The sequence below is a fragment of the Aquarana catesbeiana genome, linkage group LG03 (genome assembly GCF_042186555.1).
Source record: "Aquarana catesbeiana isolate 2022-GZ linkage group LG03, ASM4218655v1, whole genome shotgun sequence".
Classification (NCBI taxonomy): domain Eukaryota; kingdom Metazoa; phylum Chordata; class Amphibia; order Anura; family Ranidae; genus Aquarana; species Aquarana catesbeiana.
This window is the reverse complement of record NC_133326.1, coordinates 48,940,352-48,957,418: the sequence shown is the minus strand read 5'-3', so window position 1 is coordinate 48,957,418 and position 17,067 is coordinate 48,940,352. Positions and strand designations below refer to the sequence as shown.

At 45.7% G+C, this 17,067-nt stretch overlaps 1 long non-coding RNA gene across 2 annotated transcripts in view; it reads left to right on the top strand.

Annotated features, from left to right (window-relative positions):
* LOC141134433 (uncharacterized) overlaps positions 1–17,067 on the top strand; it is a 94,049-nt gene that overhangs the window by 33,000 nt on the left and 43,982 nt on the right. The window contains exon 2 of one of the 2 annotated variants that reach the window (XR_012243148.1): positions 14,919–15,127. The exons of the other annotated variant lie outside the window; for it this stretch is intronic. This is a non-coding gene — a long non-coding RNA (uncharacterized lncRNA). The remainder of the gene's footprint in view (positions 1–14,918; positions 15,128–17,067) is intronic. 2 annotated transcript variants of the gene reach the window in all.

Below are 17,067 nucleotides of genomic sequence, written 5' to 3'. Positions count from 1 at the left end.
TAAAATAAGGAAAGGTGTGGGGCCACCAGGCCCTATATACTCTGAACAGCAGTATACAGGCGGTGCAAACAAGACAGGGACTGTAGGTTTGTTGTTAAGTAGAATCTGTTTGTAATTTTGAACATTTTTAACGTGTTTAGCTCCAGCCAAAAAATCTTTTCTAAGCTTTTTGGAAAACATAGGGAAGGGTTATCACCCCTGTGACATTTGTTTTGCTGTCTTTCCTCCTCTTCAGAAGATTTCACCTCACTTTTTTGTCCCAATGAAAAATGTTTTTTGAAAATTTGGGTTTTTTTGTGGAACAAGGATTGGAAAGCATCAGTGGAAAGGAGAACTTGTTTTCCCATATTAACTCTTACAGGAGAGAATTTCCCTTCCTAGGGGTAGATTTCATCTCACTTCCTGTTGTCTCCTTCCGTTTGCAAGTAGGAGTCGTTTGTAAGTTAGATGTTTGAAAGTAGGGTCCTGCCCTATATACTCAGCAGAAATTTGGGCCTTAGGTGTTGCTGTGGCCACAACACTGTAAGCCCTCACAGGGCCCTGCTGTGAAATATTAGATCAAGAATTGTAATTACATGCCCCTGTTGAACAGGAGCTGAAAAATTAGGCCTTAGGCACTGGTGCTGGTGCCACAACACTGCAACCCCTCACAGACACTCTAGTTGGAACGCAGGAACGAGCCCTGCTGCAAATTATTGCTTCAAAAATTGTAATTACACGCCCCTGTTAGACAGGGGCAGAAAAATTGGGCCTTAGGCACTGGTGCTGGTGCCACAACACTGCAACCCCTCACAGACACTCTAGTTGGAACGCAGGAACGAGCCCTGCTGCAAAGTATTGCATCAAAAATTGTAATTACACGCCCCTGTTAGACAGGGGCAGAAAAATTGGGCCTTAGGCACTGGTGCTGGTGCCACAACACTGCAACCCCTCACAGACACTCTAGTTGGAACGCAGGAACGAGCCCTGCTGCAAAGTATTGCATCAAAAATTGTAATTACACGCCCCTGTTAGACAGGGGCAGAAAAATTGGGCCCTAGGCACTGGTGCTGGTGCCACAACACTGCAACCCCTCACAGACACTCTAGTTGGAATGCAGGAACGAGCCCTGCTGCAAAGTATTACATCAAAAATTGTAATTACACGCCCCTGTTAAACAGGGGCTGAAAAATTGTGCCTTAGGCACTGGTGGTGGCGCCCAGAACCAAAAATGTTCTTACAAGCTATCAGCGTGATGATTGAGGAGGAAGAGGATAATTACTCAGGGATAGTCACTCAGCATCAGCATAGGCAGTCTTTGAAGGGATCTGAGATTTCAAAAAAAATTATTCGGTTACATCAGCATCAGGTGCTTGGTAGCTGGTGGTGATCCAAGACTCATTCATTTTTATGAAGGTCAGCCGATCGACCGAGTCGGTGGACAGACGCACCCTGTGATCGGTTACCACGCCTCCAGCAGCACTGAATGTGCGTTCCGAAAGAACGCTGGATGCAGGACAGGCCAGTAGCTCAATTGCATACTGTGCAAGCTCTGGCCAGTGATCCATCCTCAAGACCCAGTAACCCAGAGGATTTTCGGTGGGAAAGGTGTCCAAGTCTGATCTTGCCCCTAGGTATTCCTGCACCATGTAAAACAGACGCTGGCGATGGTTGCTGGAACCGATCATACCTTGGGGCTGCGGACCAAAAAATTGTCTGAACGCATCGGTCAGACGGCCACCTTCTCCACCGCTCCTTCTTTGACTGACCGAAGCCTCAGCAACACGTTGTCCAGAAACAGGAGTTTGTAACCTCCCAGTCTCTGGGAACGCGTTGCACAGACCTTTCTGCAAGGCCTCCCGAAGATGTTTCATCCTCTGCTCCCTCTGCGATGGCAAGATAAGGTCCGCAACCTTACCCTTGTAACGTGGATCAAGGAGGGTTGCCAGCCAGTATTGGTCCTTCTCCTTGATACCACGAATACGAGGATCCTTACGCAGGCTTTGCAGGATCAGGGAGGCCATGCAGCGTAGGTTTGCTGAGGCATTCGGTCCGGAGTCCTCTGGGTCACTAAGAACGACATGGTCCGCAGCCACCTCCTCCCAGCCACGTACAAGTCCATGTGTTTCTTGGGACTGATCCCTTAAAGACTGCTGCTGATGCTGAGTGCCAGGCTCCACCTCCATACTGACACAATCTTCCTCCTCCTCCTCTTCCTCCTCGTCCTCTTCCTGTGTGATCGGCGGGCACGCAGGAACACTGTCTGGATAAAGGGGGCCTTGAGAGCTAAGGAAGTCCTCCTCTTCCTGCCTCTGTTCTGCCTCAAGTGCCCTGTCCATTATTCCACGCAGCGTGTGCTCCAACAGGTGGACAAGGGGGACAGTGTCACTGATGCATGCACTGTCACTGCTCACCATCCTCGTGGCCTCCTCGAATGGTGACAGGACAGTGCATGCATCCCTGATCATGGCCCACTGGCGTGGGGAAAAAAAACCAAGCTCCCCTGACCCTGTCCTGGTGCCATAGTCGCACAGGTACTCATTTATGGCCCTCTGCTGCGTGTGCAGCCGCTGCAGCATGGCCAACGTTGAGTTCCACCTGGTGGGCATGTCACAGATTAGGCGGTTCTTGGGCAGGTTAAACTCCTTTTGGAGGTCCGTCAGCCGAGCACTGGCATTATATGACCGGCGGAAATGCACACAGACTTTCCTGGCCTGCCTCAGGACATCCTGTAAGCCCGGGTACCTGCCCAAGAACCGCTGCACCACCAAGTTAAGGACGTGAGCCAAACAGGGCACATGGGTCATTTGTCCCTGTCGGAGGGCAGAGAGGAGGTTGGTGCCATTGTCGCAAACCACCATTCCTGCCTTAAGTTGGCGTGGCGTCAACCACCTCTGAACCTGCCCCTGCAGAGCTGACAGAACCTCTGCCCCAGTGTGGCTCCTGTCCCCCAAGCACACCAGCTCAAGCACCGCATGGCATCTTTTGGCCTGCGTACTTGCGTAGCCCCTTGAACGCCTACGGAGCACCGCTGGTTCCGAGGAAGAGGCCATGGAGGAAGAAGAAGAGGAGGGGGTGGAGGAGAGAGGTGTGTCACAATCAGCATTTTGGAGGCGTGGTGGCGGAACAACCTCCAACACTACTGCACCTTGTCCTGCATCCTTCCCAGCTGCCAGCAGAGTCACCCAATGCGCCGTGAAACTTAGGTAACGTCCCTGTCCATGCCTGCTGGACCATGAGTCAGCGGTAATATGCACCTTACCGCTGACCGCCCTGTCCAGCGAGGCATGGACATTGCCTTCCACATGCCGGTAGAGAGCCGGAATCGCCTTCCGTGAGAAAAAGTGGCGTTTGGGTACCTGCCACTGAGGAACCGCACATTCCACAAACTCACGGAAGGGGGCAGAGTCTACCAACTGAAAAGGCAGCAGTTGAAGTGCTAGCAATTTTGCCAAGCTAGCATTCAACCGCTGGGCATGTGGATGGCTGGGAGCAAACTTCTTTCGGCGGTGCAGCAGCTGGGGCAGGGAAATTTGCCTGGTACAATCTGACGTCGGTGTACCAAAAGCAGATTGCCCACAAGTACTTGGCTGTGACACACCTAATTCTACACCTTCATTCCTCTCACTGCAGGTCTCAGAGAGGACTGAAGGTCTAGTGGGGTTGGAAATCTCAGCTGATGAGGAGCAAGGAGAGATCCTCTTTGTTCTTTGGTGTGGGTCTTTTAGATACGCTTGCCAACGAACTGCATGGCAGGTCAACATATGTCTGGTCAAGCATGTGGTACCCAAGCGGGAGATATTTTGGCCACGCGAGATACGCTTGAGACATATGTTGCAAATAGCAGCGGTGCGATCTGATGCACTCGTCTCAAAAAAGGCCCACACCAAAGAACTTTTTGAATAACGCGCAGAGACTGCAGCGCCCTGCACATGTGGAGCTTTGGGGTGTGATGCAGTCAATGTGCTGCCCTTAGGCTGGCCCCTGGAGGGCATCCTGCCTCGTTGGTGATGTGCTGCCGCCTCCTCCTCCTCCTCCTCCTCCTCCTCCTCTCTCCTATCAGGCACCCACGTTGAGTCAGTGACCTCATCATCCCCTCCCTCCTCATCACTGGAGCAAACCTGGCAGTATGCTGCAGCAGGGGGAGCATGACTGCCAGATTGCTGTCCTTCTTGGGCACCCCCTCTGTCCGCGCTCATGTTACTGCCTTCATCGAGCTCAGTATCGTCATCAGAGCCTTCCAAACGCTGGGCATCCTCCTGGAGCATGTACCCAACACTGTGGTCAAACAGTTCGAGGGAATCCTCATGAGGACATGGTGGAGCTAGGGAAGGAGTCACTGATGACATTGAGCTGAGGGAAGAGGCCGCTGCTTTGCCAGACAAAGCACCCTGGGCATGGGTGAGAGAGGATGAGGAGGATGAGGACGGCTTGGTCATCCACTCGACCAAGTCTTCCGCATGTTGCGGCTCAACATGGCCAGCTGCCGAAAAAAAGGCCAAGCGTGTCCCATGGCCACGTGCTGATGAGGATGCACCGTCTCCACGACCAGCACTAGACACAGAGCCTGCTTGCCCTCTCTTATTGGCTTGTGACTGTCTGCCTCTCCTTCTTGGCCTTCCAGACATACTAATGGCCTGTAGCTGCACTAAGCTGGGATAGAACACCTGTAATTTTCTTCAAGTAGCTTTATATACTGTAACCAGACAAGCCTGCCTGTCAGTAGGAAGATAACAGGAACGGATCTAGCTGAACACTGTGAGCAGGACGCACTGTACTAAATGTAAATAGTCTAGCTGCCTGACCGTGGTACTAATAGGATCAAATAGAACACCTGTAATTTTCTTCAGGTAGCTTTATATACTGTAACCAGACAAGCCTGCCTGTCAGTAGGAAGATAACAGGAACGGATCTAGCTGTACACTGTGAGCAGGACGCACTGTACTAAATGTAAATAGTCTAGCTGCCTGACCGTGGTACTAATAGGATCAAATAGAACACCTGTAATTTTCTTCAGGTAGCTTTATATACTGTAACCAGACAAGCCTGCCTGTCAGTAGGAAGATAACAGGAACGGATCTAGCTGTACACTGTGAGCAGGACGCACTGTACTAAATGTAAATAGTCTAGCTGCCTGACCGTGGTACTAATAGGATCAAATAGAACACCTGTAATTTTCTTCAGGTAGCTTTATATACTGTAACCAGACAAGCCTGCCTGTCAGTAGGAAGATAACAGGAACGGATCTAGCTGTACACTGTGAGCAGGACGCACTGTACTAAATGTAAATAGTCTAGCTGCCTGACCGTGGTACTAATAGGATCAAATAGAACACCTGTAATTTTCTTCAGGTAGCTTTATATACTGTAACCAGACAAGCCTGCCTGTCAGTAGGAAGATAACAGGAACGGATCTAGCTGAACACTGTGAGCAGGACGCACTGTACTAAATGTAAATAGTCTAGCTGCCTGACCGTGGTACTAATAGGATCAAATAGAACACCTGTAATTTTCTTCAGGTAGCTTTATATACTGTAACCAGACAAGCCTGCCGGTCAGTAGGAATTTAACAGGAACGGATCTAGCTGAACACTGTGAGCAGGACGCACTGCACTAAATGTAAATAGCAGGAACGGATCTAGCTGAACACTGTGAGCAGGACGCACTGCACTAAATGTAAATAGTCTAGAAGATAACAGGAACGGATCTAGCTGAACACTGTGAGCAGGACGCACTGCACTAAATGTAAATAGTCTAGAAGATAACAGGAACGGATCTAGCTGAACACTGTGAGCAGGACGCACTGCACTAAATGTAAATAGCAGGAACGGCTCTAGCTGAACACTGTGCGCAGGACGCACTGCACTAAATGTAAATAGCAGGAACGGATCTAGCTGAACACTGTGAGCAGGACGCACTGCACTAAATGTAAATAGCAGGAACGGATCTAGCTGAACACTGTGAGCAGGACGCACTGCACTAAATGTAAATAGCAGGAACGGATCTAGCTGAACACTGTGAGCAGGACGCACTGCACTAAATGTAAATAGCAGGAACGGATCTAGCTGAACACTGTGAGCAGGACGCACTGCACTAAATGTAAATTGCAGGAACGGATCTAGCTGAACACTGTGAGCAGGACGCACTGCACTAAATGTAAATAGTCTAGAAGATAACAGGAACGGATCTAGCTGAACACTGTGAGCAGGACGCACTGCACTAAATGTAAATAGCAGGAACGGATCTAGCTGAACACTGTGAGCAGGACGCACTGCACTAAATGTAAATAGCAGGAACGGATCTAGCTGAACACTGTGAGCAGGACGCACTGCACTAAATGTAAATAGCAGGAACGGATCTAGCTGAACACTGTGAGCAGGACGCACTGCACTAAATGTAAATTGCAGGAACGGATCTAGCTGAACACTGTGAGCAGGACGCACTGCACTAAATGTAAATAGTCTAGAAGATAACAGGAACGGATCTAGCTGAACACTGTGAGCAGGACGCACTGCACTAAATGTAAATAGCAGGAACGGATCTAGCTGAACACTGTGAGCAGGACGCACTGCATTAAATGTAAATAGTCTAGATAGAAGATAACAGGAACGGATCTAGCTAAACTGAATACAGTGTATATATATATATGCAACACCTGGGATGCATATATATACACAATACACTGTAAGTGCAGCTAACTGACTGACTGTTCTGCCTAATCTATCTAACTCAAATCAAATGACACTGTCTCTCTCTCTCTCTATCTCTCAGCACACCGGAACACACACTACACAGGGCCGCCGTGCAGGCGGCCTTATATAGTGTGGGGTGTGTACTAAATCCCCTGAGCCATAATTGGCCAAAGCCACCCTGGCTTTGGCCAATTACAGCTCTCTCTACTGACAGCGCTGTGATTGGCCAAGCATGCGGGTCATAGTGCATGCTTGGCCAATCATCAGCCAGCAATGCACTGCGATGCCGCAGTGAATTATGGGCCGTGACGCGCCACACGAATTTAGCGCGAACGGCCCATAACGTTCGCAATTCGGCGAACGATCGAACAGCCGATGTTCGAGTCGAACATGGGTTCGACTCGAACACGAAGCTCATCCCTATTTGTCAGTGTCACTATCAAGGTGACATTAAAGCTGGCCTTACATTTCTGGAATTTCATTTTCATGGTGTTCATTTGATTAACTAGGAGTTAAAGGGGACAATTCAACAATCGGTTTCTAACAGAGCGAGCAAAAAAATTCAAGGACAAGGATGGAAAATTTTGTTGAATCAAATGAAAATGACTATTCTTTTTGTAAAATGTGCTCCCAGCCAAAAAAAAAAAATCCTAACTCATATTATGCGCGTGCACTTGTCAAAGTTAATCCAGAAGTAGAATGTTCGTTCTATGAAAAACAAGACATCAACATAAAACTTGAACAGAAAGTTGTTTGAGATCAGTCGAGTCCATTAAGGCACCATTGAATGGTCTGATGAGTGTTTTTTTATTTTCTCGTCTGAATGCTCAAACAAAATTCTACAGACCAGCATTGGTCAAGGTGCATTGGGTGCTGCGTTGTCTCATAAATGTCATTAGCATCATCACAATTCTAGACTGTACATTTACTATCTGCCAGTTTTGCCTACAACTAGCAGTAATTCTTACATCTTACCAGCAGTGGCGTAGCGTGGGTTGTCAGCGCCCGGGACGAGGCCAGTAATTTGCGCCCCCTTGACCCACAGACTTACCTATTTTCAGCTAGCTCCAGTCTGGTCACATGATCTCCTGTGTGAGACAGTGATGGCTGTAGGGGAGAGGAGAGTGTGCTTGACAATGACTGGTAAAGCATGGAGTGGTGACATCATGCATAGGTTCCTATGTCCCATCTGATGTTGGCGCTCCCTCCTCTCTCCTGCATACACCACTGGCTCACACAGGGGATAACATGACTGGACAGCCTGAAAATAGGTGTTTACATCTTTTCTACACAGGTTAGCCATCATAGGCATTAGGAGGGGGGATTTTATAATATTTCAGTTAATGGGAGCTACATATGTCATATTCACACTATAATACTTGTTGCAGCACCGTGCCGGGATCAATACCCCAACGGCACAGTGCTGCAACAAGTTATTAGTGTGAATATGACATACTGTATGTAGCTCCCATTAACTGAAATATTGAGAAAAAAAACCCTACTGGGTGGTGAGTCCTAAATCCCCAGTGCTGCAAGAAACCTCAACCTCATTGTGCAAATAAAGCACAGGAAATGTCATATAACCACTCGCCCAACGAATTAAATTCAAAATACTAACAATAAGTTACAAAGCCATCCACAACTCTGCCCCCAGCTACATCACTAACCTAGTCTCAAAATACCAACCTAATTGCCATCTCCGTTCCTCCCAAGACCTCCCGCTCTCTAGCTCCCTCATCACCTCCTCCCATATCCGCCTCCAGGACTTCTCCCGAGCCTCGCCCATCCTCTGGAATTCCCTACCCCAATCTGTCAGACTGTCTCCAACTTTATCCACTTTTAGGCGATCCCTGAAAACTTTCCTCTTCAGAGAAGCCTATCCTGCATCCATCTAACAACTGCACTATTTTCTCCATTAGCTCATCCCCCACAGCTATTACCCTTTTGTATCACTTGACCCTCCCTCCTAGATTGTAAGCTCTAACGAGCAGGGCCCTCTGATTCCTCCTGTATTGAATTGTATTGTACTTGTACTGTCTGCCCTAATGTTGTAAAGCGCTGCGTAAACTGTCGGCGCTATATAAATCCTGTATAATAATAATAATAATAATATAACAATTCATCAAATACAATAATTCTAAGATAGCCCTACTGGGTAGTGAATCCAAATCACCAGTGCTGCAAGAACACACAATTGTGCAAATATATAAATAAACAAACTAATTTCATGTAATAATCAATAAAAAGCATCCAAAAAACATGGCTATGAATGGACTTTATGGCTATGGATGAACTTTTTATTGATTATTATATAAAATGAGTTTGTTTATTTATTTATATATTTGCACAATTGTGTGTTTTTGCAGCACTGGTGATTTGGATTCACTGAGAGAAAGGCAGAGAGAGACATTGGGATCAGAGAGACGGTGGAGCTGAGGGAAAAGGGGGGGGGGGGGGCTGAGAGAGGGAGAGGGGCCTGCGGGGGAGATGAGAGAGACTGCTAGCCCTACCTTCCATGCCAGATGCCAGTCTGTCTCCTTGATCCGGGGGTGCTTTGATCCTTCCAGCAGCTCCCTGGCAACGTCCGCCTCCTTGCATGTCGTCTGGGTCCTCAGTCAGCCTGTTCTCCGGGCCTCATGTTAGTGCGGAGAGGAAGTTCGAGCAATCCATGCTCTGGAGGCACGGGAAATGCTGTGCCCGCCGATTCTCATCTCTTGGGGGGCGGGGTCAGAGGGACTAGGTCAAGGAGGAGGCGGCTGTGATGGAACTATTCTCCCCAGTCCCGGGCTCTCAGGCAGCCAGCCTATCTGTCCTCGGCTCGGCCCCTCGCTGATCACCACCGTGAGACTGATCCCCCAGCCGCCCGCCCGCACTCCAAGAACGGCCGCTGTTGCTGAGCAACGTGGATTCTCCTGCATCATAAGTTTAACAAGGGGCTTTTATTGCCGTGCTAGACGGTCCACACTCATGACAGCGCCCCTCTAAATTTTGCGCCCGGGGCGGTGGCCCCCCTCGCACCCCCCACGCTACGCCACTGCTTACCAGGGCTTGAAGAGTTTGCTTTGAATGTAGGAACCAGTTAAAAAAGTTAGGAGCCACTTTGCGGGTGTGCACAGTGATATACAACATGTGTATCGCAATCAACATTTTCATGTGTGGGCGCACCAACGCACACACTTACGTTTGTATGTGTGTATATGTGGGGGTGGGGGACCTCTAACATTTGGGGGGGGGTGCTTGGGTGTAACCTAAATTTTTTACATTTAAAAAACACTTATGCTTTTCATCACATAGGTGATAAAAAGTCCCTTATGTGATGATTTTTTGGTGACGGTTCTCTTTAAATCATGTAGGGTCTAAAAGACCCAAGTGTATGGAAGCAATCGGATGGTACCAGAGCCAATTTAAATGCCGCTTGCCTACAACAGGGCTGAATGTAGAAAAAAAAAACTACCTACCCACTTCCCGGAACTGCATGTCCCGGGCGTTGGGTGATACAGATTGTGCATCCCTGCAACAGTGAATGGGCTGACAAAAGCCCAGGTGCCAGGAAGCAATTTCTAGTCGCCATGGCGACCTGCCGTCTGGGATTTGTCAAGCCCTGAATCTTACATATTCTTAAAATTCACTGCAGTCACAAAGAGTGCTTTTGCTAAGTTCCAGTGTTCCCCTCTATTACATGTAATCATACCTCCCAACTTATGAACTTCAGAATGAGGGGCACTTGAGGGAGGAAGCGACCAACGGCGCGCTACGTGGACTGTGAAAAAAGTGGGTGTGGTCAAACTCTTAACAATGGGCGTGGTTAAACAAAACCCAAGTTTCCTTGTACCTCTAAAACAGGGGTCTCAAACTGGCGGCCCTCCAGCTGTTGAGAAAATATAAGTCCCATGAGGCGTTGCAAGGATGACAGTTACAAGCATGACTCCCACAGGCAGAGGCATGATGGGACTTGTAGTTTTGCAACAGCTGGAGGGCAGCCAGTTTGAGACCCTGCTCTAAAATATGCTTTGATTGCTGTGCCACAAGACAGAGTCTCATTGACACATACAAACCCCAGCACTATGATTTAAAAAAAGAAAAAGTTTTCATTACAAATGTTTTTTGCATAAACTACGGAAGTGTGTGTTACACAAAGTGTGGAAGGATTCAGGAATGCATAACGTACAGGGTTCAGGAGTGTGCTATGTACAGAATGCCTTGTTCAGGAGTTTGATATGCACAGAGTAGGTTTCTGGAGTGCTTTATTTACAGAGTGCAGGGCTCAGGAGAGCACTAGGTACAGACTGCAGGTTTCTGAGGGGCATTTGGCATAGGGAACAGGGTTCTGGAGTGTGTTACGCACAGAGTGCAGGGTTCAGGAGAGTGCTAGATACAGAGTGCAGGGTTCTGGAGTGTGTTATGTACAGACTGCAGGGTTCTGGAGTGCGTTATGTACAGAGTGTAGGGTTCTTGAGTGCGGTATGCACAAGGTGCTCTGTGTTCTGGAGTTATGTACAAGGTGCAAGGTTCTGGAGTGTGTTATGTACAGGGAGGTAGGTTCTGGAGTGCGTTATGTACAGAGTGCAGGATTCTGGAGCCAGCTCTTTCATTACACTGGCTATTTGACAGAAGAGGCAGGTCTGGGTAGCTGTCCCGCCCATACCGGACATCACAGCTTGGATTTGACAGGTGAAGTCTCTCATTGGAGCAGCACAGTGCACATCCAGCTGGCTTGCTCGCCCACCAATCCCTGGATGTGCTGGATGTTCACACTGCTGCAGGCCCTATTCAGCTAGAAATTGACATATAAGCAATAGAATTATGTGGGGCAAAGCCCCTGTACAGCGGGACAAAGGTGTGAATGCGGGAAAGTCCCACCCAATCCGGGACTGTTGGGAGGTATGTGTAATAATGATCACATCTAATTCAGTGCCATAATATTTTAAGCATCATCGTTATCATCTCTATCATCATCCATCCATCTCAATGTTTATTGTTAATAGTCATCACTAGCTCTCAATAATTCTTAATTACATGGCTTAGCTGCCATTGATTTTTTTCATTCAATGCACATATGCCGGCAGGCACTAAGACGGGGTCAGTTTTGAGAGTCTTAGTGTTATTAAATCAAAGGGGTTGATTCACTAAATGCAAATAGACCGTTCATTTCGCAAACAAAATTTTACTTTGCAATGAAATTTCTCTTAGCAAATTTGGTAAAATTTAATTTGCTAAGAAAGCCCTAACATGTGCATGGACAATTAAAAAAATATATTTTTTTGCATGCACATGACTGGATGATGGAAGTCAACAGAACGTCACCTCATTCACTAAGCTCTGGGGAAAATTCCCTTACAAAGTGAACAGCATTTTGGTCTTTAGTAAATCAACCCTAAAGAGTACAGTATATGTGTCAAAATCTACTACCTTACAGGTAAAAAGAATATATTTTATTTCATGATATAAATGTGTAGTGGACAATATGACCCTTAATAAATTTAAACAGTATTAGGTCTTTTTTCAAAAAAGATATCATAACCAGACTAATCTATACATATATCTTGTAAAATATATCTGAATTATATTAAGAATACATTTTATTGAGTATTTAAAGTGGAGTTCCACCCAAAACCCACTTCCGCTTAAAGTACTTCTTACCCCCTGACATGCCACATTTGGCATGTCATTTTTTTTTGGGGGGGGGGGAGCGGGTACCTAGTTTTGACAGGTAACCAGCTCCCACTTCCGCTTGGGCCGCCTAGGCGACTCTTCTTTTCTCCTTAGGCGGCCCCTCCCTGCAATATACTGGGACACGTTACAGGTCCCAGAAGATTGCACAGACATTCAGGAAGTGCAGCGCCACTCGTAGTGTGCACCCGCAAGCTGTCACAACCGGGTGCCTACAGTAGAAATGCCAGCCCAGCAGACAGGCGGGGGAGAGAACCAAGGCTGCATCGCTGGACCGTGGGACAGGTAAGTGTGTTTATTAAAAGTCAGCAGCTACACTTTTTGTAGCAGCTGACCTTTAATAAACATAGAACCGAGTGTAACGCCGCTTTTAACACAAAAACACACACAAAAAGAAAAAGGATAAAAAGTTAATACAAAAGGATCAGCAAGACCAAGGCCAAAGGTATCCAAATTTGGGTTCACAGGAGACACTGAGGTCAGCAAGAGCCATAGGCTCCTGCTATTCTCAGGTAAACTTGGCATATTGGCGCTATGTGTGTCTATGGATGCACACAGCCCAGCTTGGGTGCCCCCATAGCACACGACTTGCTAGGGCACCTGGAGCAGGTGTGTGTATACATGTGTGTGTGTGTATATATATATATATATATATATATATATATATATATATATATGTGTGTGTGTATACATGTGTGTGTGAATATATATATATATATGTGTGTGTATACATGTGTGTGTGTGTATATATATATATATATATATATATTTTTTTTTTTTTTTTTTTTTTTTTCACATACACACAAATTTTTCAATGGCACACTACACCAACTCAAAAACAATTTTCAGCATAGCCATCAAACTGAATTGAATTCAAGTATCTCACTCTCTTACTGTCTACAGGATTATTGTAAGGTTGTTGAATAGCGGCTCACCCCAAGCACTGCATAAAAATCTATTAACATATAGAGAACTTATTTTGCAGTGGTTTTGCTTGACTACTCTAGCCTAGAATAAAACATCCACAAGTCATGCCAAGAATCTAAGAAATAAGCTTATGTCTACCAGATACAAATTGCCATTTTCTTTTAGTAGCCCTAGTACAGATTTACTTTGTGCACCAGATAATACATGCAGCAGTAGAACCCAATAAAAAGTTCCATCCCAGTCCCTATAGATGAGGGCAATTGTTATATCAATCATGACGATTATGATGGTATGATAAAATTACAATGTAATACTGCTGTCTTGTAAACTGTAAATTACACGATTAGCTTGCTTTGTTCAACCCTTGAAAGACCAGCTAGTGAATTTTTAATGTCAGTTTTGATAGAATGATGCATAACATTATGTCACACCATGGACTTGGTGCACGATCAGCATGACCGTGATAGAAAAAAAAAAAAAAAGCTTAATCTAGCAGCCACTATTATCATAACACTTGATATCTAAAAACCTCAGTCAGTGTTGGGACAAAGTCATCTTGTGCTCAGAGCAAAGAAGACAAAGTTTGCCCACCCCCTGAAAAACCTGAGCATCATGTCCCCCCCCCCAAAAAAAAAAAAAGAAATCCAGCTCTGATCTCCTCCTCCTTCCCAAACATAAATTCCCTTTGCAAGCCAGTATCCTCCCCAAATAAAAATGAAAAAAATGCTAACTTGTCCCCTCCTCCCAATTCAAATATTCCCTCGCAATTCCAACATCCTAACACAAATCCCCCCCCCCAAATTAAAAATCTTCCTATCACAAATCCTCTCCCCTCCAAATGTCCCTTTCTAGCACAAATCCCTACCAAATCCCCCCTCCTGACACAATTTTATCCCCTCCCCAAAAGACCCATCCCACCACAAATCTTCCCCCTCCTAGCACAAATCACCTTCACCGCCTGTCAAACACCTCTGTCCAGCCCCCCCCCCATCAAAAATCCAGTCCCCCCTCATTGTGTCTCCAGTACACTTTCACCATCCCTCCTTCCCTGAAACCTACAGACCTAAAATGCTACAGGGGTGGGAACTCACCCCCTTTCCTCACATGAGTTCACTGTGCCAGGGGCAACCGCCCCTCTTACCCTCCCTTTGTTCCAGCCTTGATGTCGGTGCATATTGCAGCTTGGAATATGTAGTTTCCTTTTTTCCTTTTCAAAGGTTTTTTTAATGAAAAAAAAAAAAATGTGCAGCTAGCATTTAGACAATAGAGTGGAACGAAGCACACATTGGATGGACAAAATTCAAGATATAGTGCAAAATGTATAAACAATGGTCACATATATAAAATGGCGAAAGCAGAAACTGTTAACGAGGGGGAGCACTGAAATACATAAAGTGATCAAAGATAGAGGTGCTCTATTCCCCCAATCCATTACAGGAAAATAAAAAGGGCCATGGGAGTCTATCCACAAAGAAGTAGCTTCCTCTTTTATTTAGGCAGTAACAAAATAATATCAAAACCTTAAAGCAGAGTTTCACGCACGTTTTTCACTCCTCGCCATGCAGCACTAATGTGCATCCTTAAAATGAATTGGCAATTTATTTATTTTTTTCTGTTCACTTACCTGATCTAATTTCACTTCCTCCTCTAGGGGGCTGCGGCGCCGTGCATCATTTCCTGCTTTGAATTGGCTCCTGGGAGATCTTGGTCAGCTTGGCATGGCGTCTATGGAAATTCTTGGCCAGCTTGGCATTGCACGGCTCTGGTAACATGTAACATTGGCGTCTATGGAAATTCTTGGCCAGCTTGGCATTGCACGGCTCGAGTAGCATTTAACATTGGCATCTATGGAAAATCTTGGTAAGCTTGGCATGGCTCTGCCATGCCAAGCTGACCCTAATTGCAACGCACTGCACATGTGCGGGATCGGCAGGTGAATGTTGGGTAGCCAGCATGCACGGAATCCAGGAAGATGGAAACTGTGGCTTCAGATGCCCACACTGGAGATGGACGCATTGTGCACAAACTTCACAAAGTAAGAAAACAATGCTGCGCAGATAGAAAACTGGGCATAGTTTACAGCATACATCTGTTACATTGCACGAGGCATGAGTATTTTAGGGGTATTTTTTATCTAAAAAGTTATATTTCGGCCAGAACTCCGCTTTAGGTCTAAACCATAAAGGTGCTGCCTTAAAGGAGAAGTACAGCCAAAGCTTGTTTGCCTTTACTTCCTCTGTGGATCACAGGAATGCAGTTCATTCTGCACTCCTGTGACCAGTTTTCAGCAGGCTGAAGCCCGTTGTCAGCTGACGTCACAGAGCCGGTCCAGACTTGGGAAAGATTGGACCGATACAGCATCCAGCTAGGCAAGTACGATTCTGCAAAAAGCCAAACCCCATACTTCTATTTTAATGCATGCTCCATGCGTTACCTTCTAATTTTCCCAAATCTCAACTCACGTTTGCCCATTTGCTCTCATTTCAGTTTTCCCAGTTCTTCTCACTTATGCTCTAGAGATGCCATTTGTTATTTAACCGTGTCAATTCAAATTGCAGTCTGGATTATGCATTAGTATGCAGCTTCCTTTGTTCTAAACCAGGAAGGTGCCACCTTAATGCATGCCCCATGCATTCTCATCTCATTTTCCCAAACTTCAAAATCACACTTGAATGACCATTGGCTCTCTTTTGGCTCTCATTTTGCCCAGTTCTTACGCCCTTCAGATTTCTCATGTGTTGTACCCATTCTCTGATGCTTCAATACTAATGTCACCAAATGCTCATTATACAGCTTTATATTTTAGATGGATGCCAAAAAGTCACCTCTTCAGGCAACCATATAATTATGTGTAATAAAATTCACATCATAAGCTAAAACCATCAGTACATCTTCCTCTACGGAATTGAATCATTCTGTTCTCTATTACTGGAGCAATGAATGTGATCTATGTAAGGTGACGGACAGACCTGGTGTGATACAGTCTAGGAGCCTATAAAGACTTGTATCTACTAAATGACTAAACAAGAACAAAATAAATATTATAGTATATTATAGTATAGTATAGTATAAATATTATTACCATTTTTTCTTGCTTCTGTTCTCATTCATCATAATGGTGTGCCCACTACTTGCAATTTGCCCAAACTGGGGAGTGTCTATGGGCCTTACACATGATCTTAATCTCAGCAGACACTCGAAATAAGTGTGGGGGGGGGGGGGGCAAAGTTGGAATTCTCCATTAGATAGATTGATCTTCCACAGAGAATTTGTTAGATTTGCTGTATCGCTGCGTACAGCACCACGGAAGATGCTGTGGCTATGTGAATTATTATTATTATTGTATCATAATCCTATCCTGCTGTATTACTGTTCTCTCTGTGTACTAAACTAGTGAACAGCAAGGCAATGCTATGGAACTATGGAACATCGCCCAGTGATTACTGTTATAGAAAAAAATCTAGTTAGCTTCTAAAAAAGAATAAAACTAAAGAATAACCATGACTTCAGGAGCATATGATGTGCGTTATACAAAACACATGGATTTGGGTCATTTGGTTTTCACTGCTAAGAGGAAACATTGGGATTGTTTTACTGAAGACAAATAGGCTTTGAACTCTGCTTGTGAATTTTGCCTTTTCTTTGATGAATGAGGTGAAGCTCTGCTGACTTCTATCATCTAAACATAAGCAAGTAAAATACAGTTTTTGTTTTTGTTTTTTTTAGTTTTCCTTGCATGTGATTGGGTATTCATTGCAAAGTGAATTTTCACCACATTTACTAGGGTAGGTGGAAACTTC